This window comes from Podarcis melisellensis (assembly GCF_964234715.1).
Source record: "Podarcis melisellensis genome assembly, chromosome: Z".
NCBI classification, from domain to species: Eukaryota; Metazoa; Chordata; class Lepidosauria; order Squamata; family Lacertidae; genus Podarcis; species Podarcis melisellensis.
Window position 1 is genome coordinate 37,527,698 of NC_138547.1, and position 22,611 is coordinate 37,550,308.

The window sequence follows — 22,611 nt, forward strand, 5'->3', positions numbered from 1 at the left end:
AATCACTTGGAGGGCTTTTGTTCTAGTAAACAGTATGTAAATTCTGATCATGTATTTAAAAGCATTTGTAAAAAAACTTAATATTTTAATTCTAAGAAGTATATGGCATAAAAACAAACACTATCCTAAAAATAAAAAATACTACTATTGCTGTGAGGATTGGGGTTACAGAAACAGTTTCAGGAGTAATAATATTGTGCAGTTTTCTCCCAAACTTAGCTCTCCAGATGTTGTTGGATTACTACTTCCATCATCCCTGTCACAAGTCATGCAAACTGTGTAAATCCGGTTCATTTTGAAATTATACATTTCCTATGAATTAATGAGGACAAATCTGCCCTGTTTAGGGTTGCCATACATCTGGGACCTCCTGGATATTACAAAAAATCATGGTTTTTTTGTGAAAAATAAAAATAAAATAAAGCTCAACGACTTTGGGGTCTTCCTAAAAAAAGCTTTTTGAAATATGGAGACCCTAATTGTGACCTATCAGCGATCAATAGGGATAGTGGAGAATTTCATAATAATCAAATACAGATGCCAGGTCTGAAGCAATTCTCTTATTCGCCTATCAGCTGCTTGGTTTCCATACAAGTGCTAGAGATCTTAAAAAATATGGAATTAAAAGGGGAAGGTATCTGACAAAATCAATTGCACTGTTTTAAAACCCAGGACATATTTAACTATTACTTCTTATACAAATATTACCTTGTTGGTTGTCATTGTTTCAGAGTTACCTTCAGATCAGTTGTGCTGAAATGTGTATTCCACTGAACTCTGTTTTCCTGAGGTGATTGTGGTAACTCTTAACATTCATTGCTATGCTTCTTATCCTCCCTCTCTTTGTACATAGCTCTTCATTACATGATTTGTGCTTGATGGATGTTAAAGTAGCAATGTTTAATGCTAGCAGTTTATATATACATAAGCAAGTAATTTTTTAACAAAAGAACAATTCTCTGAGGTTCTCAGAGTCGCAATATCATACATCGTTGTACAAAAGCTTTGTCAGCTTCACTTTTGCAAAATACTAAGGAGAAATACAGCCAGCTCTGTTCACCAAGCCTCTACATCATTTCATTGTTTGGACAGCTGAAATATAATCACAACCATGTACTTCATGTATTTCCTTTTGTCATCATCGGCGAGCATCATCTTGTTCCAGATTCACACACATGCTATAATCCAAAAATATTGGTCAATTTTTAAAAAATAATAATTCTGATGTTCTCTCTGTATTTTGCAGCAGTTGACTTTGCCAACTGTTCTTCTGCAGGTAGCCATTCACAGCTTTGCAAGGGGAAGGGAGGGTGAGTAAGATGACTGAATTTTTTGTTGTGTTGCAATGGGATTTTTCCCCCATTGGGAATGTCTTGTTGATTATCAGTGTCACACACAGGCAATGATTTTACTTTGTTTGTTTGTTTGTTTCCTACCCCAAGTAAATAAGGCTTTGGGGTGAAACTGCCTGGGGGCAATGGCTACTTGATGGTAGATAATCAATAACAGCAGCCATATTATAAATGGTGAAATACACACAGGCACACGAAAAGCCATTATGTAGGAAGTGATCACTCCACCATCAGCACAATTGAAAACAACAATGTTGTTTTCGCAAACTGCCATAGTGGGCGAGATCATGCAAATTTAACAACAGTGGTCTGAGTCTGAGCACACAATCTAAAGATGAACAGGTACGGAATGGTGAACTAAATACCTAGCAATCACTACCCAACTGGAATGTTCACAAATGAAAACCATGGAAGGGGATAGCTAATAAAGACTTCTGATGTGTTTATTGTGCTCAGTCGTCAATGTTTCACAAAGACACCAACTTTCCTCCCCTCTTCCAGCCAATATACTTGGCCTCATTCGTGCGTGTTCTCAGAAAACCTGTCTTCCAATTAAGCTATTTAATGACCCAGCAGACTATCTGGAAGTCCTAAATATTAGCTGTGCCCTTGAGTTAACTTAATTACCAAAAAAAAAAAAAAAAAAGACTCAAGGAAATTACTTTTGCTCAAAATCTCTTCCCTTGTTTTGAAGTTTGACTTTAAATGCAACTTTTTAAAGGTGGTTCAGGGGGAAGGGGAGAAGAAGAATGCAAAAAAGTAAGATCTGGTATATCTGGCTGCCTTCCAACTCTGGAGTTCAGAACTAAATATTACTAATCAGTGGCATATTTGGGGGGGGCAGTTTAAAAGGCATTTTAAGCAAATGAACTTGGCTTAACTATAGCTAGATTGGATTGTGAGTAGGCATTGGTGTTGAAAAAGCACAAATATTAGAATTAAAAATGGCTGTGTTTGCAAAGGCGGCATAATATATATTTATAAATTTTTGCATGGCATGGAGAAAATAGAGAAAAATCATTTCTTCCTCTCTCATAACACAGTAACTTGTGACCATTCAATGAAGATGACTGCTGGAAGATTCAGTACAGTCAAAAGAAAGTACTTCTTTGCACAGTGCATAGTTAAACTATGGAACCATTGGAGAACTATGGGAGTCCACAGGAGGCAGCAATAGTCATCAACTTGGATGGTTTTAAAAGAGGATTAGACAAATTCATGGAGGAGAAGGCTATCAATAGCTACTGGCAATGTATTACTGGCTCAAAAATGGAAACAAGAAGAATTACCTACAATTGAAGAATGGAGAATGAAATTAATGGACTATGCAGAACTTGACAAATTAACAGGAAGGATCTGAAACCGGCGGGACCAGAGGTTTACCGAGGACTGGAGCAAATTTACAGACTATTTGAAAAGTATATGCGATAATCAAACAACGTTTGTAGGTTTACAAGAAGCTCTGTGAAGAATGAATTGTAGAAATATTGTAAAAATGAAAAATGAGATAAGATAGGTTATTAATGCAAGGCAATATTAATTAAGAAATGCATAAGAAGTGATTAAGACGGAAGATTATCAGAGGTGCTGATGGAAGTCCAACAAGAATGTATTTGTGATAAACAGTGTGGTATGTTTAATAATTTTGTATTTTAAAACCAATAAAAATATTTATTTTTAAAAAATAGCTACTGGCAATGATGGCCTCTGAATACCAGTTTCTTGAAACTGCAATGTTCTTGTGCTTGGTCCTGCTTGTGGGCTTCCCACAGACATCTGGTTGGTCACTGTGAGAACAGGATGCTGGATGAGTCTTGTCTTTCGTTCTTAGTTATACTGTGTGCTTGCCATGTCCATAGGACAATGCACAGCTCTCTGTGTTTCTGGAGAAGCTGTGGTGCCTCAGTGTCAGATTGCAATTTGCTCCATATATTAGGGATGCAAAAACTTTTTCATTCCAAGGGCCACATTCCCTCCTGGGCAGCCTTCTGAGGGCCACATGGCAGCAGTGGGTGGGACAAGAGGCAGAAGTGGGTGGGTAACAATGGATGCAAATTTTACCTTTGAGAAGTAGGCTAGTTTGTACACAAACACACACCCTTTCTATCCTCTATTAAGACAAGTAAGAGGCACTCTCAGATGCCAAGGGCAACTAGAAAAAAACAAAACATTTGGAATTTAAATCAGGGCCAACGAAGGGTGGGGGAAGGGAGTGTGGCTTGGATAGAGTACTGAAGGCCAGATAGAGGGGTCTGGAAGGCACTGTTTAAGTCTGAAGTTCCCAACACCTGCCATAGTGCACCGCATATGAAACTTAATAAGAACATACCACTGAACAAGTTCCTGTACTTATATGTTGTTCTTGTATTTACATGAGAACCAAAACAACAACAAAAAAAGAGGGAGGAAAGAAGAAAAGTTCCAAAGAATAGCTTTCTGGAATTTTGACACATAAACCCCTTCATTCTATTACAATATTTGTTCTTATTTATAATATCACGGAGATAGATCTCGGACCATCAGTAAGAAAATGAAAGTAAATGGTTTTGTGACTAGGCCAATTAAGTGCAATTTGCATAGCGAAACATGCTTCGCAATTTGCGACGATAATTAGACCTCCCGGTGTTCTCAGGTTCCCTCCAGATGTGCCCCATCTGTACTAAATGAGGAAAAGAAAGGGGGGAAGTGCAGAACTTCTTCAGCTTGTTTTGAAGTTTCAAATAGCTAATGCTTTCCCAGCAAATTTATAGCAGCACCACTGCTATGTAATTTGGATAGTGTCATTAGAAACTTTATTAGTCGCAAGTCATTATTGCTACTTGGGACTATAAGAAGGGCTATTAAGAATGAATGACCACCCAGGATAGGAAGCAATCTAATAAGTGTAACATTTCTGATTACGTTATTCCCCACTGACAAAAAATGGTATTTTCTCAATGGCTCACAACAGGTTTAATAGATACAGAGGAAAGACAGTTAGTGGGCAATAAAGTGTGAAGCAAAACATTAGCTTCAAATAAATAGCAGAATTCCTCATTCAGTTGTAATCGTCTTGGGTTTTTAAACAGCCAAGGATCCCCAGTCTATATTGTCATAACAGAGAAAGGTGTGATCAAGCCCTAGGATCGGAGGCTCCCCTCCCCCCCTCACTTCTTCTCCAAACAAGTTGTTTATATAGCTAAAGTAGCTTTTTTTAAAAAAGGCTTTCTTCCCCCTACAAAGAACATTTGTTTAAAAAGCAACAGACCTTGGAGAACATCCAGAAGGCAACCCATCTGCTTCTCCAGCATCAGAGGAGTTGCAGCTGCGAAACAGGATTCGTGAAGCTGGAGAAACCATATAGTAGACTGATATTGAACAACCATGTTGGATCTGAAGGTAAAAACTGAACCTAAGACTGGAAAAATGGGAAAATGAGAGGAGTGTAATTGACAGATTTATTCCTTCCCTAAGGGTGGGCGACCTTTTTTTCCAGGCCAAGAACCACATGACCTTTTGGGCAACCTTCTAGAAGCTCGAAGTCAGAAGTGGGCACTGCTAGAGGCAAAAAATTGGACATGGTGAGAGTCAGTGCAACAACAGTAAGATAGTTACCACACACGTTTATGCATCCATCTCTGCCCTCCATCCAGTACACCAGGCTTCCTCAAACTCGGCCCTCCAGATTTTTATGGCCTACAACTCCCACAATCCCTAGCTATCAAGACCAGTGTTCAGGGATGATGGGATTGGAGTCTCAAAACATCTGGAGGGCCAAGTTTGAGGAAGCCTGCAGTACACCAAGAAGCAATATAGTGGTACCCCGGGTTAAAATTTGTTCTGGAGGTCCGTACTTAACCTGAAACAGTTCTTAACCTGAGGTACCACTTTAGCTAATGGGGCCTCCCGCTGTTGCCCCGCCACCGCCGCACAATTTCTGTTGTAATCCTGAAACAAAGTTCTTAACCCGAGGTACTATTTCTGGGTTAGCAGAGTCTGTAACCTGAAGCGTCTGTAACCTGAAGTGTTTGTAACCCAAGGTACCACTGTATTAGCATTCAAGTACATTTTCCAGCAAGGCAAAAACACTCAAGGAGGGTGCAAATCATGGGTGTGGTTCAATTGTGTGTGTGGATTGGGAAGACTTGCAAAAGCTATAGAGAGAGACCTGGAGATTCTTATTTGCTCCCCAGCCCTGAGGTTCCCTATCCTCGGCTATGTGCGGCCTCTAGTAGGAGAGTAGTGTCTCTGAATGCCAGTAGCTGTGGATCACAAAAGGGAGAGAGCTGTTGTGTTCATGTCCTACTTGTTGGCCGTCTCGTTGGCCACTGTGAGGGCAGAATCAGGACTAGATGTGTCTTTGGTTAGATTAGATTAGAAATGGGTTTTTAAATTAAAAATTAAAATTAAATGAAATTCCTTTTTAGCTCCATTCACAGAAAGGTCCCTATTCTTAGCAAAGGCTTGAGAACCAAAACCACATGGCACCTCCTAGAAGGGAATCATGAGCTGTGAGCCAGTGTGCCCAAGTGTCAGACTGCGAGCAGAAAGTTTTGGGTTTAAAGCTACACTGAGACATAGTAATCGGCCACAGATAAAGTCAGGCAGTTTTCCAACCTAGCCCAGTATTGTCTGCACTGACTGGCAGGGGCTATCCAGGGTTTTAAAGAGGTGTCTCTCCCAGCCCTACCTGGCGATGCCATAGATTTACTCTTGGACTTTCTGTATGGAAAGCGGATGCTGTACTACTGAGCCATGGCCATTCTCCTTCCTCCATCATAAAGAGCAGTTCCCATCACCTCCTACCTGAGCTCCTTCAAACAGGAAATGCCACCAGGAATTGAACTTGGCACATTCAGCATACAAAACATGTGCATTGCTATTGGGGTGTTGACATTGTCACAATAATCCCAACTTGCTTTGCAGGGCTGTTGTAGGAGCATAGTGCCCATGAGGGGCAGAAACCTTGTACCGTTGCCCTGAGCTCCTTGGAGGAAAGGCAATATCTTTTTCTATCGTCTTGAAAATCAGGCTTGAAGTTGTGCATCTCTGATAGGGATCAATGGGGCAGTGTTGTGCATCTCTGATAGGAATCAATGGGGCAGTGTTGTGCATCTCTGATAGGGATCAATGGGGCAGTGTTGTGCATCTCTGATAGGAATCAATGGGGCAGTGTTGTGCATCTCTGATAGGGATCAATGGGGCAGTCAACTGCCTGCCTGTGTTACTGCTGCATTCATTCATTCATTCATAAATCTGCTCCATTCCATTTCCCCATCTATCTATTTTCCACTTGGAAATTCATATTTAAATGAGTATTTAAGTACACATTTTAATGCACTTTAAAAATCATTTCTAAATGTATTTTATTCTAAAATACACATTTGTAAACAGATTTGGGTATTTATTTGTTATTTGAGGACTGGACCCCCAAAAGCGAGAGGATGCATTTTTCTGGGTGGTAATACAAATCTGATCAGCTCCAAGCCATTATTCCTTCTTTTTTTTAAACTGTTTTTCTTTGGTTTGAAGTGAGTTCTTCATTGTTTCTTGCTTCTTGTTTTCTTATTTGCTTCATGTTTTGTAGCATGTCATGGTATCTGTTGCAAATGATCTGCAGACCATACATATAATCAATAACATACAAATAAAATTATAATCCATGTGGGCTTGAATTCCTCAAAAATAAGAACATATTTTGCATTTTTTTTTTATGTTGTGAACTGTCCTGTGATCTTTAGACGAAGGGCAGTATACAAACTTAATAAATTAATAAATCCCTCATAAAATTAATAAATAAATAAATCCCCCATGAACCCCAAACCGGCCAGAAACAGAAATGATTAAGGATGGAAGATTCCTTCCCCCGCCAACTGACTTTGCCAGCGTAAGTTGAAGTTGCTACAGGTGGAATTAGGTAAATTGGCAATCTTCTCTGGGCCAGAATAACCTCTTGGAAAGTGATCTCGATTTGCTTCATTACAACACCTGCTTGCAATACGATGGGATCTTATCTATTTCTGTAATAAAATGCCATGGTAGAACTGTGTCCTTAATTATCCTACTAAATAATGGGACGCATTTAAAGCCTTTCCACTCCATCTCCCACCACTCATTAGTGTCCTTTATGAGTTATTTGTCTCAACGTTATTGCATTTTCATTTAATTTTTTTTTCCTAAGGAAAAAAAAAATTAGGTTCAAATGCAAATTCATTCTGGTACACATATAAAATGAATACATAATTAATGGTTCTGTTTCAGACATTTTAATCACCCAAAATATGCTAAGTGCTTCTCAGAACAATAGTAAGGCAAGTAAGCTAAATATCTGTGTTGAGATTCAGTTTATATTGTGAGTTTACAGGGGGTCAGATGCCAAGTTATGATCAACTGCAGTCTAACCTGGGGAAATATATCATGTAACAATGCAGTATGCTTCTGGACACTAGTAAGCACTCTTACTAGTGAGTAAGTCTCATTTAACTCAGTAGGGCATACTTTGGAGAAAATGCTGAGGGTCACAAGGCTCTGACATATGGAGGATAAGCTTGGAATGTAGGTTTTGGGTGTTGACACCACAGTGTCTTAAGAGGCAACTGGCTAATTCAAACAGGGGCAAGTGATGTAACGCTGATAAAGGCTCTTTGAGGTATATGATGTTGGGCATGCCCTGTAGTTGCATCCTTTCTGATCAGAAATTATTGTTCATATTAATTTATTTAGGAAAATCCTTGCTATTTGTAGATGTTCACACTTTTTAATGTCATATTCCTTTGCGGAGGGACTAGCAGGTGGGGCTATTGGTTTCTTGTGTTTTGGTTCTTGTTTTTATTATGTACTTTGTAGTTTTATTCTGTATTTTATATTGCGAACTGCCTTGGGATATTCGGATGAAGGGCGGTATACAAAATTAACAAAAACATAATCAACAACAATGGATCCCGCAAGCCCTTCTGGTTGCAAGCATAAAAACCCACCATCCATTACTCAATGGTCTGAAGATCTTACTGCAGTTTCTACATCCTAATACTTTATCAGTGTCATAAGACTTTTGAGTCAATGAGACACATGCAAATAATAATGGGAGAGGATTAGGTAACAACTATTTCAAAGCCCTCTGTCTCCAAGCCTGTGCTAAACTGCCAACCTATGAGCTAAATTCTAATGCTGATCATAAGCCCTTCTGGGTAGTAATTGTATCTGTCTGATTTGGGGTAAGGAACTAGCACTCTACTAACATGAAATCAATGTTGCATAATTGGTGTGGTGATTAATGATGTCATGGTAAATATGCTGTCATGCAGAGTGAAGAGATGACCTTCTATTTGGGTTTTTATATATCTCCATAGCTGAAGAGACTTGCTGAATAGCATTACAAAGGCATTTCAAAGAGCCCACCAGTGAAAGAGAAAGAAGGGTCACTTGCCCAGGCAGGTACATTATGTGACCCATGAGAGCAACAAAATAACCAGACTGTATAACTGAGATGGGATAAAACCAGGCCAAATCTTTATTGAGAGCAGCAGTCAGGGCAAGGGTTGGAATGGCACTGGGTCCCAGGATCAAGTCATCATTCCACAAGCCTCATGTGGATGGAATGCATCATTTCCGCCCTCATACAAACAATGTTCTTCTGCCTAACCACGGAAAGCCATAATTTTACTGAGGGAAAGGCGAAAAAGAACCCAACAAAGTGCCAATCGGGTTGAGAGGTGGGGGGGGGAGGGAATCATTTCTGGCCCTGTCGACCAGTGACCTAAAATTGCTCAGTTAAGGCTCTAGCCCAAGGGCAGGTGGGAAGCTCTCAAAGCAAAATGGCTGTGAGCCCAAGCGGGAACAGCCTTATACAGGCTTCCCCTCTCCTCTTCAGCAAGGGCTCATGGGACAGCTTTTTCCCATTACACAGAAGATACAGTCATACCTTGGGATAAATACGCTTCAGGTTGAGCGCTTTTGGGTTGCGCTCCATGGCGACCCAGAAGTAACGGAGTGTGTTACTTCCAGGTTTCGCCGCACGCGCATGTGCAGTCAAAATGTGCGGAAGCAGCGAAACGCAACCCGCACATGCGCAGATGTGCTGTCGCGTCTTACGTTCTGTTGGGGATGCGAACGGTGCTCCAGAATGGATCCCGTTCACATCCCAAGGTACCACTATACTGGGCAAAACCTTGCCGAGTATTTTGCTGCAATCTATGGGTCACAGTGTCGTCAGGCAAAGGCATCCTGTGCTTATTGGACATGAAACGGGGCTTCTATGCAAGCTGTTTTTTGAACATTATCCTGATGTGTTTTCACAAGTTTGATGAGCAATTGCTATCCCACACATTCCAGGTCATCTGGATGAGTAATTGAAACAAAGTGCAATTTGGGGGAGAGGTGGAAGCAGGTTAGTTGTTGAAGAGTACTGACAGACCCTCCAATTGTCCCAATTTTCCAGGGACAGTCCTGGAATTACAGAAGCCATCCTGGCTTCTGATTTGATCCCAGAATGTCCTGCTTTTCCTTTTTCCTCTATGCCTCGGAGAACAAACAAATGATCTGTGTTTAGGTGCAAAAACAGATTGCTGTTTATCCTGAAAATAAAATACCTGCACTAAATGAAGGAAATGGTGAAGCTGGCATATGAAGCCATTCCTATAATTTTGAAGCAAAAGGTCACCAATCCACTTTAAATTATTTCATCACAATGCTTCAGCAATCAGCCATTTCTTAGGAAAAGCAGGGAGTGTTGATTCCTTTATTGTAAATGGAACCTTACACTGTCTCCTCAGAAGTAAGTCCCACTGTATTCAATGGAGCTTACTCCCAGGTAACTGGGTAAAGACAATACAGCCTTACACTGTAATGCTAAGTATTTTTACTCAGAACTAAGTCCCACTGAGTTCAGCAGGATTTACTCTCTCATATGTTCCTGATCTGGGACGTGGGTGGCGCTGTGGGTTAAACCACAGAGCCTAGGACTTGCCAATTAGAAGGTCAGCGGTTTGAATCCCCGTGACGGGGTGAGCTCCCGTTGCTCGGTCCCTGCTCCTGCCAACCTAGCAGTTCGAAAGCACGTCAAAGTGCAAGTAGATAAATAGGTACCACTCCGGCAGGAAGGTAAACAGCATTTCCGTGCGCTGCTCTGGTTCACCAGAAGCGACTGTCATGCTGGCCACATGACCCGGAAGCTGTACGCCGGCTCCCTTGGCCAATAAAGCGAGATGGGTGCCTAATGATCAGGAATACCTTTACCTTTACCTTTTATGTTCCTGATCATTCTCACATTTTCTATTATTATTATTATTATTATTATTATTATTATTATTATTAATAATAATTTCGCATTTTCCCAATAGGGACTGAAAAGGTACCTCGGGTTAAGTACTTAATTCGTTCCGGAGGTCCATACTTAACCTGAAACTGTTCTTAACCTGAAGCACCACTTTAGCTAATGGGGCCTCCTGCTGCCGCCGCGCCGCCAGAGCACAATTTCTGTTCTCATCCTTAAGCAAAGTCCTTAACCTGAAACACTATTTCTGAGTAGCAGAGTCTGTAACCTGAAGCGTATGTACCCTGAAGCGTATGTAACCTGAGGTACCACTGTATTGCTAAATTTTTATTTCATTCTATTTATCTGTGGAAGGTGTACATGATCGCTGCCCTCACACATTTTCTTTCTTTACAACAATCTTGTGAGGTTGTTCAGATGGAGAGGTTGCCATTGGCTCAAGGTGACCAATGTTGATGTGTATATGACTTCTATGTGTGCAGTGAGATCAAGCACGGGAGAAACTTCTTGATGCAGAAGAGGATGTCCCTGTTTTCATGTTGGAAGGAAATGTTGGAGAGAATGCACTGAATCAGCATTAATTGTGCAATCTGAATTTGCTGGTATGTGATTGAATCCCTGAGATTGGGGGCAGGTGGGGTTACTACACAACTCTGCCACTGCTCAATATATTACAATTTAAAAGAGGACAAAGTCTCAAGAGCCAATAATTTATAACCTTTATTTATTTATTTATTTATTTATTGTTTGTTTGTTTGTTTGTTTGTTTGTTTGTAAAATTTAAATCTTTGTCCCCAAAGGAGCAAAAAGTGGCTAACAATAAGTGATGAAGCAACAAGAACAAAAAAAAAAAAATCCTAATACACTTTCAGACTGGGAAAGATCTCAATTTAAAAGGCTAGTTGGAAGAGGAAGGTCTCCAGTAGGCATTGAAAAGAAAACGGAAGCTGCATATAAGGTGTGAGATGAGCTTTCAGGTATATTTCAAGTTTAACCCAGATTGGATCTTGGAAACTCTCTGGAGATAGATGACTCTCCAACTGGGGGGGGGGGGGAGCCAGTTGTTAGAGCCAGCAAGCAGGGAAGGAAGTTTACATTTCACTGGTAAGCACTGCTTGAGAGCACATAGTGATGCCACTGCCACAGCCTTAGGATCTACAGTTGTAGACTACTTCTAGAAGCACTGCTTAGTTACAGTGTTATTACATGATGCATAGAGATGTTGGAGAATTCTGATAAAAGCCTCAATTGGCAGGTTCATGTACACATGGGTTCAGACTGGCAGAAAGGGGAAATGGAAAATGGAGTCTGAAGTCTGCAAAATTCAAGAGCTACAGCTTGTGACCTTTTTATTATGCAAAACTCAAATGTATGTAAGCTAAGAGTTTACAGTGCAGCAGCATCGAGCACAGTCGTAGACCTGAATCTATCACAAAGATCACTGTGTTTCCTATATTATTATGATTTATTAAATTTCTATAACACTTGAGGATCACAGTATGCTCTACAATATAAAAACTAAAACACACCTAACATGAACCCTGGAACTGTTTTGGAAAGTGGTTTGTTAAAGCAGGTGATGGATGATGTATCTCCATGTATATACAGTTGGGAGCAGAAAATGATCTGAGTAAGGTTTTGCATTCATTCATCCAACAAGGAAGTTATTTGTTCCTTGCAAACTTTCATTATCACAGTAGAACAAAGGAGGGGGGCAGAAAGAGACAATAATTAAAGCCCTCAAAGAGCCATATACTAAGACTTAATGTCAAATGTGCAGTATCCTAAAGTACAAGATACCCAAGCTAAAGCAATAAAACGAGTTCTGCATTTCTAATAGTTTTATTTATTTTGTTTATATTTAATACAAAGCAGGAAAGGAATCCTGGTCTCCGTACATCAAAAAGATGCGACATGTTAGCAAAACCGTGGTGCAAAAAAAGAGCCATAAACAATGCTTTTAATTCCAGGAGCGCTATATTATGGATAAACAAAAGCACAAAAATGAGGCGATAAAAATAAAGGGGAATCCAGTCCATCAAAGCAAATGTGCTAAGAGTATGGCACTGTAAAATCATCCTGATGAAGGACCCATTTCAAACGCTCGCTAACTGAATCAATGGCTCCATATTTATTTTATTTAATGAGCGGCCTTCCACTAAAGGAAGCTTCACATTTCATTTAGCCAAGGGCTGATTCTCACAATGCAGGATTCTGCCTCCTCCTCTCCAGCACTTAGCATAAGAGGAGACCCTGCTGTTTCAGGCCAAAAGTCTATCTAGCCCTATCATCCTACCCACATTGGCTAGCCACACGTCTGTGGGAAGATCGCAAGCAGAAATGGAGGGGGATAGCTCTGTCCCACATTTATGCTCCGTTGGTCCACAAAAGTCTACTTCATCTGAAAAATACAGGTTGCATACAGTCACCACAGCTAATTTTGCATATGGCTTTGTGATTATTATTATTTTTTTTAAAAAAAATACAAGTTAAAAAGAGCAGAACATTGACTGCTGCATTGTTCTCAAGTCTCCTCCCACTTGAGAGAGGAAAAAAGCAAGAACTAGGAACCTACCGTATTTTTTGCTCTATAGGACTCATTTTTTCCCTCCTAAAAAGTAAGGAGAAATGTGTGTGCGTCTTATGGAGCGAATGCAGGCTGCGCAGCGATCCCAGAAGCCAGAACAGCAAGAGGGATTGCTGCTTTCACTGCGCAGAGATCCCTCTTGCTGTTCTGGCTTCTGAGATTCAGAATATTTCTTTTCTTGTTTTCCTCCTCCAAAAACTAGGTGCATCTTGTGGTCTGGTGCGTCTTATAGAGCGAAAAATACAGTACTTTAAGCAATAGGAAGGGGCAGAGGATGATTAATGATTAATGAAGGATAAGACTAGCAAAGGCTACTAGTCACAATGGCTATGTTCTACCTCCACTGTAAGAGGAATTTCCACTTTCTGGAAATCTCAAGTTCAGAGAGCTGCTCTTCTGCTTGATTCCTTCTTGTGAGCTTCCCATATGCATCAGGTTGGTCACTGTGAGAACAGGATGCTGGACTAGATGGGCCATTGGCCTGATCCACCAGGACTTCTTGTTTTTTTATGGTCTTATGAAGCATTTCTGATGCTTCCTGCCATCCCAGGATCTGATTTCAGGAGTGGGATGGAGACAATGCTTAAGAAGGGAATAGCAGGTGTTAAGTCCAGAAGAAAGCACAGTCTGAACTGGAGAAAAGAAACAGAAGAGAAATGTGCCCCTTTAGGTATCACCGGAGAGGGGTCACAGATTTGCATAAAGTTTGCACTTGCCAAGTTATACACAGTAGTGGAAATAAACAGGGTAAATAAAAGTCATTACTCTCATTTAAATATAAATAACAGAAACACACTATAACTCACCATAGTGAAGATGGCTGTGACTAGGTGTCTTGAGTGCCTACAGAGTCTATTACTCAGGTGCCAACTATTGATGGGCCACTTCAAGACCCTCCCTTGTTCCCCCTTCTTAGGGTTCTATATCTCTGGACCACACAGTCTTTCAACTAGAGGACGCTTTCAAATGAAGAACTGTCCTCTGTAAAGTCAGACACATGGCCTCAAGCAAGATGTGTGATGGAGGAAGGAGCGCCCCCCCCCATTGTTATGAGCTGCAGTACCTAGCCCTGTGTACACACAGAAATAAGTCCCATTTTGTTCAATAAGGCCTGCTCCTAAGGAAGTGACAATAAGATTGCAGCCCAAACTTCTGTGGTATAAAACACTGCAAACCTGAGCACATCTCTTCATCACTGCTATTATATTCAAATTAATGAAAAACCACTCTTGGATGACAAAAACACAGGCAATCTCAACTTGGGGATTTGTTCCAAGCATTCAGAAACTTGCTTTCTATTGTGACACAGGTCGAGCAGTCAGGCAAATTCAGGATGAATGAGGCTTGTTGCTATGTTGGAGGAGACGGAATGATTCACAATGTACTATGAGCCTTCCAACCACCACTCTCCTACTCCCTGTGAAAGCTAGAATGTTAAGCCATCATCATTGTATTCACATTCTCTCAAGATTCGCTGAACCGAGATTTTTATCCCATCAGTCACTTCAGAGCTCAGTCACGCAGCTAACACTTGAAGTAACCACGATGCGCTGGTACAAAGGCAAGGTCGAGAACATACTGGCATGAACACTGATTTACTGAGAATCAAAAATCTAGAGCTCTGCAGACAGATAAGGATGAGTGGAGCTGTTTGGTTCCACTTCTGAAAGCTTTGCTGGAGCCAGGAATGTATACTTTCCACTCTGACAGTACTTCAGAATAGCTTGCAGAATTAAAGTGGTTTCCACAACCCACCATTACAGATATGAGGAGATGAGGATGGATGAATCTGTCAATTTCAGATTCTCTTAGTTAAGCATTTATGCCATCTTATATTCAGCTGGCCACATTTCTGCATCAGGTGTGTGACTTTAAAAAAGAAAACTTCTGAAAATTCTTGAGTATCTTAGTGGGTGCTTATTACACTAATTTTGCATGCAACTGCCTCCCTCATAGTTCTCATATGAAACCTCTCATATGGGTATCTCCCTCATATAATTGTTTTGGATGTTTATCTTAATTAATATGTACATTGTTATGCACACTTTTTCCTAATATGCACACTTTTATTAAGTGAAAGAACTGCATCACCAAATTAAGAAAAGTGGAATTTTGAAGAACAGCTGAATTTCAAGTTTCCATATTATTTTAAGAGACAACCAGTTATGTCGATCTGCATTATAACTAAAGCCAAACCAAATTTCTCTTACTTGTTCTCCCACTCTCCCATGTGGGGGAGAGGCTAGGATGACCGGCAAATATGGGGGGCCTGTGGTGTGGTTTATTTGTTATGTGTTTATTTGATAAAATTATTTGTTCATGTGGTTTATTTGTTTTTTAAAAAAAACAATGTCATGCTCCTGTCCAAGACACTTACACTTGAGAGTAAGGAAGAGACCTCTATACGGGCTGAACAAAAAAGCACAGATCCAAGTGTGATTCCAAGGTGCACACACAAGACAAGAGACTCAGAATTGAACAAAAGCAATGAAGATGTCCCAACAGTTGTCACGTCCGTCCCATCAAGCTGTTTAAAGATGGGGTGGGTGGCCTCACTCACAAGACTCTCTCTCACCTTAGTGAGACTGCCACTCATGCAAACACAATCTCTGCCTAGGTTGGTGCATTTGATCAGAGGCAGATTTTGGTCTTTCAAATTTCAGCAGTGCCCTGTGCGAGGCCAAAATTTGGCACTCCATTACTTCTCACCCTTCTGTTCCGCTCAGTTCACTACATCATAGCTGTGATGCCCTGCAGCACTCCCTAGGCCCAACAACTAGTGTGGCAGAACTGGTTGCACTGCCCTAAATGCACCACTTACAGAGGTGATGCCTGGTTCTCAACAATCAACAACCTGTCTGCCTTCATGATTCCAGCTCTGCCCAACTTCCTTTTTCCCAAGCCCTCTCACTGGCTGCTGAAAGCCCTCTCCACACTCCAAGAGGCTCTGAAGTCCACAGGAGTGGCAGTACAGCAAGCCAAAAGATCTATAATCTCAATGGGAGAACATCCTTCTCCACAGCTGCCAGCCCTCAAGGCCTCTCGACTTCTGTCTCGCTCTTCTGTCTGGGGCTAATATACTACTATGTGAGATGCTGATGGAACTGAGGAGCCCATTACTTTTCAGCCTTAACAAAGGCCCCCAATCACGAAGAATTCTGGAAACTGTGGTTTGTTAATGGTGGGATAGGCTACCAGGATTCTCCATGACTGTTAAAGAGATATAATAGTGCTTTAAGCATATGGTGTGGGTGTGACCTAAGAATGCATGGGAAGCTATGAACTGGGCTGGCCTATTTTAGACAGACCTTAATAAAACTGGTTTTCAGTGTCATGAAAAGGAAGCAAATGTTTAGGCATTTCCATTGTTGCAGTTTTATTTTTACAGTCTGTGAGGGGAAGGTGTGTTTGTAGGGTTTTCTGCCTCAGGTGCCCAAATAAATTGGCCAGCTTTGATTTCTGGAAGTGGTGGTGTCATTTGCTGCATAATTGTGGGGATTTTCATTGCAATTTCATGTGAGAAAATTTGGGGTGGTATGCAGCTCTTTTCCACCATTTTAAATCAGCATGATATTTAAAATTTAGAATGATACACATGGTATTTGGATCAAAAGGCCACTGTTTCATAACAGATAATGCAGTGTAAAAGGAACGTTAGGCTCCAGGGTAGAAGTACTAGCATTATAATCACAAAAAAACTAATACAAAAATTCTCACGTCTGAATAGACTCTTCCACTTGCCCAAAGTGTCTAGTTGTGGAAACATTACAGCAAGTATGGCCTATGTTCTGGAATTCTTTCTGGCTCAACAAGGTCAATAGGTTTGCAGCCTGGATTATTTTAGACAGAATCTTCCCCATCCCTTTCCACAACTAGGAGAGTGTGCTTGCGCATGACTAGAGTTAGTAAAGAAACAGAACAAGGGGGAATTACTTAGCAGCAGAGAAGAGGTGGATTCTACACACATATAAAAATGTTCTGAAAATGCTGTTTTAAAAAGTGTTCTCTCTCTCTCTCTCTCTCTCTCTCTATATATATATAAAACAATTTCCATAAGGTTCACCATCGTCATCTAGTGTCACATTGTATATTGCACTTTAAACACACTTAAAACATTTTATTTGCAGCTGTACAGCTGAGTCCAGAGACTAATTAAGTCTCTGATAATCCATGGGGTGGGGGAAACACACGAACAGCTCTCACTGCAAAGATGTCTGCTTTCTTAAAACTTACGACAGCTGAACCAATAGCCTTCACTTCACCTTTCCAGTTTTGCTGAGCTGGACGATGCTTTATTGGCCATTGCATTTGCGATAAAGCATTTCCTCCTCTCCTCTCTGGTTGTTAATCCTGTCAAACCATCATGGTCATTAATTTCCATCATCTGGGCAAACCGTTTGTTTCTCCAACATGGCAATAGACTACAGGGTCTCTTCTGACACCATTAATTGTTTATAGTGCATATGGCAAGACACGGTGCCTCTGAACTATATTGTTGCATGCCTCCCCCCAAATCTCTGAGTGGTGCAAGATCCCAGGGGTTCCAGGTGCTTGTTCAGGGTTCTTATTTCCTTTGGAAATGAGACACAGAAGAGGCTGTGGTGTCTTTATGATAGATGGTTTATCTACACATATATACAACCTTAGCCTATGAAGGAGCAATTCAGCGCATTAACACCCAAGAGGGCCTTCCTTCCTTCATAGCCGCAATCTTTGATTCAAATGGGAATCAAACAGCACTCTGACTCTGTCTTCTAAGTTTGCTGCTTGATTCTAGTTCACATCACTCCAACTCTCACTCCTGCCATTTTGTCTTTCTAACTACCTGTGAGTTGAGGTAGGAGCCCCCATCCATTTATGGTCTTGCCCAGAATCCCTTCCTTTGTTCCCTTAATGACCCATCACCCAGACTCTCAGCTGAGCGGGAAGCTAGCCTAGTTTGTATTTTAACACTTGCTGGATCCTGGGGTTATTAGGGTCTCAACATATAGCCAACTCCTCACCCCAAAAATACATTATAACAATATTAACTGCCTGTATAAAAGCAGCAGCAGCAGCAACCACATTGATATAGATCAGAGATTTTTCAACCTGGAAAACTGAGCATCACATGCCAGTGTGGATGGAGCCAAAGGCAAAAGTGGGTTGAACAACCAACATAAATTTTACCTTTGTACACCAGGGCAGTTTCTACACAGCCAGCCACCCACCCTTTTCTATCCTCCATCAGGCAAGGAAGAGTTCAAGATGAAAAGACTAAAACATGCTCAGTATTTTTCCTCATCACCTTCTTGCAAAAATACAAATATGAAAACAGACCAGATTAAGAAACAATTCAACGTCATAGTATTAGTGGGCATAAAATTGGAAATTTTGAAATTAACTGCATTGCTCTTTTTTACATGGTTATATATATATATATATATATATATATATATATATATATATATATGATTAGTTTAGATTGCCTTGCTTCTTTCCCTTCCAAATGGCTTCTAGATTTTCTCTGCCCCCCAGTTCACTCAAGTTTCAGGAAGGGAAAAAAAATTGGAATTTAGAATGCAAAGATTTGACAAAAGAGGTCTGACATGTTATTCCCACTAGCAGGGGCACCAAGTTGCCTCCCCCACATTGAGGGGACATGGTCATGTGACTCGTCATGTGATGTGCCACATGACACCACTCAGTGAGTGCTGGGCAGGGGTGGCAAGCATACTTGTTTGGCCCCACTCCCACCTGGTTTCTAGGCTGCCAGGCAGAGGCTGGGAAGAGCAAAAGCAAAGATCGCCTTCCCTATTCACAGCCCCTGCCTGGCTCCCAGGCTCCCAGGTGGCCAGGATTGGTGTGTGTATGTGTGTGTGATTAGTTCAGAATCTTATTTCCTTGTATTGCTCTTACTGGCTGCTAGCCTGCCCTTTACTGTTCAGTCCCAGGGCAGGTTATATACAGCTCAATATAATATGTAGATTGTTCTTTACCTACCTATCTAATGATTTGCCAACCTGATGCCCTTCAGACATTCTAGACTCTTGGGCTAATAGGAGCTGCATCCCAAAAAGAATCTGGAGAGTGCTGGGTTGCTGAAGACTGCTTTACAATAAACAGAAGGATAACAGGGAATGAATCTGCAGACTGTGAGGCTTCATATCTTTGGGTTTCATTTTAATATAAAAAAATAGACATGGAAGGAATGTGGGTTGCAGGCAGAGAGAAAGGTTGAGGGACACCTGGATTTTTGGAAGATGTTCCCAGCATAAGGGAGAATGGGTCTTGGAGTCTTAGTGTCTTAGTGCTTAGATAGCAGGGAATAATAGGTGGATGTAGCAGTATTTTAGCCTAGTGCCTCTGTTGATTAGGCTCTGTCATATCAAGGAAACTGGGCAGTAGTAAGTAGCCAGTCACAGTTGTTCTTGGCAGCCCTCCTGACTATCTAAGGAACAAAAGTCTAATGTTGTGACACATTCAAGTGACCAGGGAAAGGGTTTTTTGCAAGAGCTACAACAGCAGCCTTCGTACTATCCTATCTAATGCTGAAGGTGATGATACCTGAGCATAGTTACTAGATCACAGCTCTGTCCTCTGAGGCTAGAAGATAAACTCAAATCACGGTTGAGCTCATATCGTTGAAAACTGCCTAGATATATAGGAGAAGACAGAGGCGCACAAGAACATTGTCATATGCATTGCCACCACAGTGCAGAATCCATAAGTAGTCTACGGTACACTTTTAAAAAGTTGCATTAGATGTAAGCGAAAAGACTGTAGCATACATTATAGATAGAAAAGTGACAAAATCCGATAGGGCTCATTTTTACACCTGTCTCATGTAGCAAAATGCCTGATTTGCAGACACCCTCATTACTTCAGTATGACAAAATAGCACAGATCAAACACTTCAAAGCATCACAGAAATAACACACTTGGAGGAAAGTTACCTACTTTTTATCTCTTTTGCTAGAACTTTGCAAAAAGGAAAGGAAAAAAACCACGAAAAAGCCCACCCTGCTCATTTGCAATGGAATTATTTGTGCCTGTTGCTGTGTGTGACAGATTTCTGCAAATATAAGTTGAAACAGGTGGGGAGAAAGCAACCATTGGCAGATAGAAAATTCTAGAAAACATTAAATGAAATGGCCCCCCAACTTTCATCATCCACTAGTTTTTTGAAGAACACATGGGAGCAGAGGCCCCAAAGCTTGCTTTACTTTGCACTTCCCAGTTTTGTTTTGTATCACATTAGATTGTGAGTATTTGAGCATGGACTCTATTATAGTTTAGTCTATGTACAATCCTTTTAAAAAATGCAGGTGCTTTGTAAGTGTTAAATAACAACAAAAGCAGCAGTCATAATAGCGTCCTGATCCAAAGTCAATTCATTCTGATATAAGCCTATGCTGTTTGATGTGATCTATTCCCAGGTGGTGCAGGTGGCGCTGTGGGTTAAAGCCTCAGCGCCTAGGACTTGCCGATCAAAAGGTCGGCGGTTCGAATCCCTGCGGCGGGGTGCGCTCCCGCTGCTCGGACCCAGCGCCTGCCAACCTAGCAGTTCGAAAGCACCTCCGGGTGCAAGTAGATAAATAGGGACCGCTTACCAGCGGGAAGGTAAACGGCGTTTCCGTGTGCGGCTCTGGCTCGCCAGAGCAGCGATGTCACGCTGGCCACGTGACCCGGAAGTGTCTCCGGACAGCGCTGGCCCCTGGCCTCTTAAGTTAGATGGGCGCACAACCCCAGAGTCTGTCAAGACTGGCCCGTACAGGCAGGGGTGCCTTTACCTTTACCTTTATTCCCAGGTCCACACAGGCCTGAATGGCAAGTTTCACTCAAAGCCCCAAGATCCCAGGCCAGCTGAAGTGTCAAACCAAATACTGTGCTCTAGTGCATATCATTTCCATATATTCCATCCTCACTCACAAAGCAAAATAAGTAAATGTAGGTTTTTGTTTTGTTTTGTTTTTAAAAATCAAATGAACAAATTAATCAATAAATCAATAAAATATTAGTGTGGTGTTATGACCTGGTCTCTGTACTGCAATTTCTCTCTTAAATTCCTGCTTCTGCCCTACCTTGAAGTTAAAGGGGGCCTTTATCCAGCTCCATCCTCTATGTATTAGCTTCACAACTGTAATACCAGAAGAGCAAAACTGACCTACTTTATGGGGTAGTTGGAAAGTCCAAGGATCAATGATGGCTTGTGATGTGTCCTCCTGGCTGTGCAAAAATCATCAGGATGGGGACAGAAAGAGGCGGGGAAGCTCCAGGCTGCAGTGGCAGGCTTGCAAGTGTGTGTGTGTGTGTGTGTGTGTGTGCACCTGTGGGGCTCTAGACACTAGATCACATTCAGCTTTACCACTGATGCCTTGCCCTTGTTCATACCCATGCTAATGAGTGCACTACTACTGGGAGAAAGCCACTTCCGAGCAGGAGAGGAGGTGGGGTTGCGAGCCCCACACCCTCTCCACGTGCGCGGGGGCTGACTCACAGCCCCCGCGAGACTGAGGGAATCCTCAGGCGTTTCATCTCCTTGGCCAGCCAATCAACTGGCCAGGGAGGCGTGGCCTGGGCTATTTAGGGCCGGCGCGGCTGAGGCTTTCCCTCTCTTCTTCGCGCCAGCTGCTCTGGTTTCCCACCCCGCCCGCCCTTAGGTTTGGCTCTCTGACATTGCTATGGACTTTGGTTGGTCGCCGTCAAGGGGCCTGGTAGGAATTTTTCCACTTGGCAAATTGGCACCAGCCATTTGGTTTTTTCACCTACCTCATAACAAATCATCACAACTTCTTCAGCATTGGCGGTTAGGCATCGGTAAGGGTATTGTTATGCAGATGGGGGGGGGGAGGAAGTGCCATCACCTTCCCCCAAATTGAAGGGTAGTCCGGAAAAGGATTCCGGGGGGCATTGCCCTGTCCGAAGCCTATGGAGGTGTGGGCCTAAGGCACGCCCCCGAGCAGTGACCCCACGGGAGCTCCTAGTTGATGTACATCAGCAGGACTCCCCCTACTGGCGGTTAACCCTTGCCGGTCTTTAAGCAATCAGGCTGAAGCCGGTTAGTCGATAGGACCAATGCCTAAGCCAATACCGCTCAATTCCTGCAATCAATAAAGTTGTGACCTTTTTCGCCCATTAACCTTAAATGCTGTGTCTTGTGTCTTTATTTTCCAAGGGGGGAGGCGGGACTCGCCACGCAAAACCACTGCCCTCTCCATCTAATCCATCCATGTCAAACAGATAAAACTCTTAACAGCACAGTCCTATATGTTTTTACTTGGGTGTAAGTCCCACTGTCCTTAACAGGACCTTTCCCCTTAAGTGTGGTTAGGTACTATCTAAACTGCTAAGCATAATTGTTTATTTTTTTCTGTTTGGGTTAAATTGTTAAATTGTTATAACTTCAATAAGATCTCTTTTTAAAAAGTTTAATTTACCAG

The 22,611-nt window shown here is 41.7% G+C and overlaps 1 long non-coding RNA gene across 1 annotated transcript; it reads right to left on the reverse strand.

Moving 5' to 3' along the window:
• Nucleotides 1–6,634: 6,634 nt before the first annotated feature.
• On the reverse strand, nucleotides 6,635–18,582 carry LOC309362183. Its single transcript, XR_014164849.1, has 3 exons — nucleotides 18,359–18,582; nucleotides 17,423–17,539; nucleotides 6,635–6,945 (listed from the first exon to the last, which is right to left on the reverse strand). It is a non-coding gene; the product is annotated as an uncharacterized lncRNA (long non-coding RNA).
• Nucleotides 18,583–22,611: the final 4,029 nt, after the last annotated feature.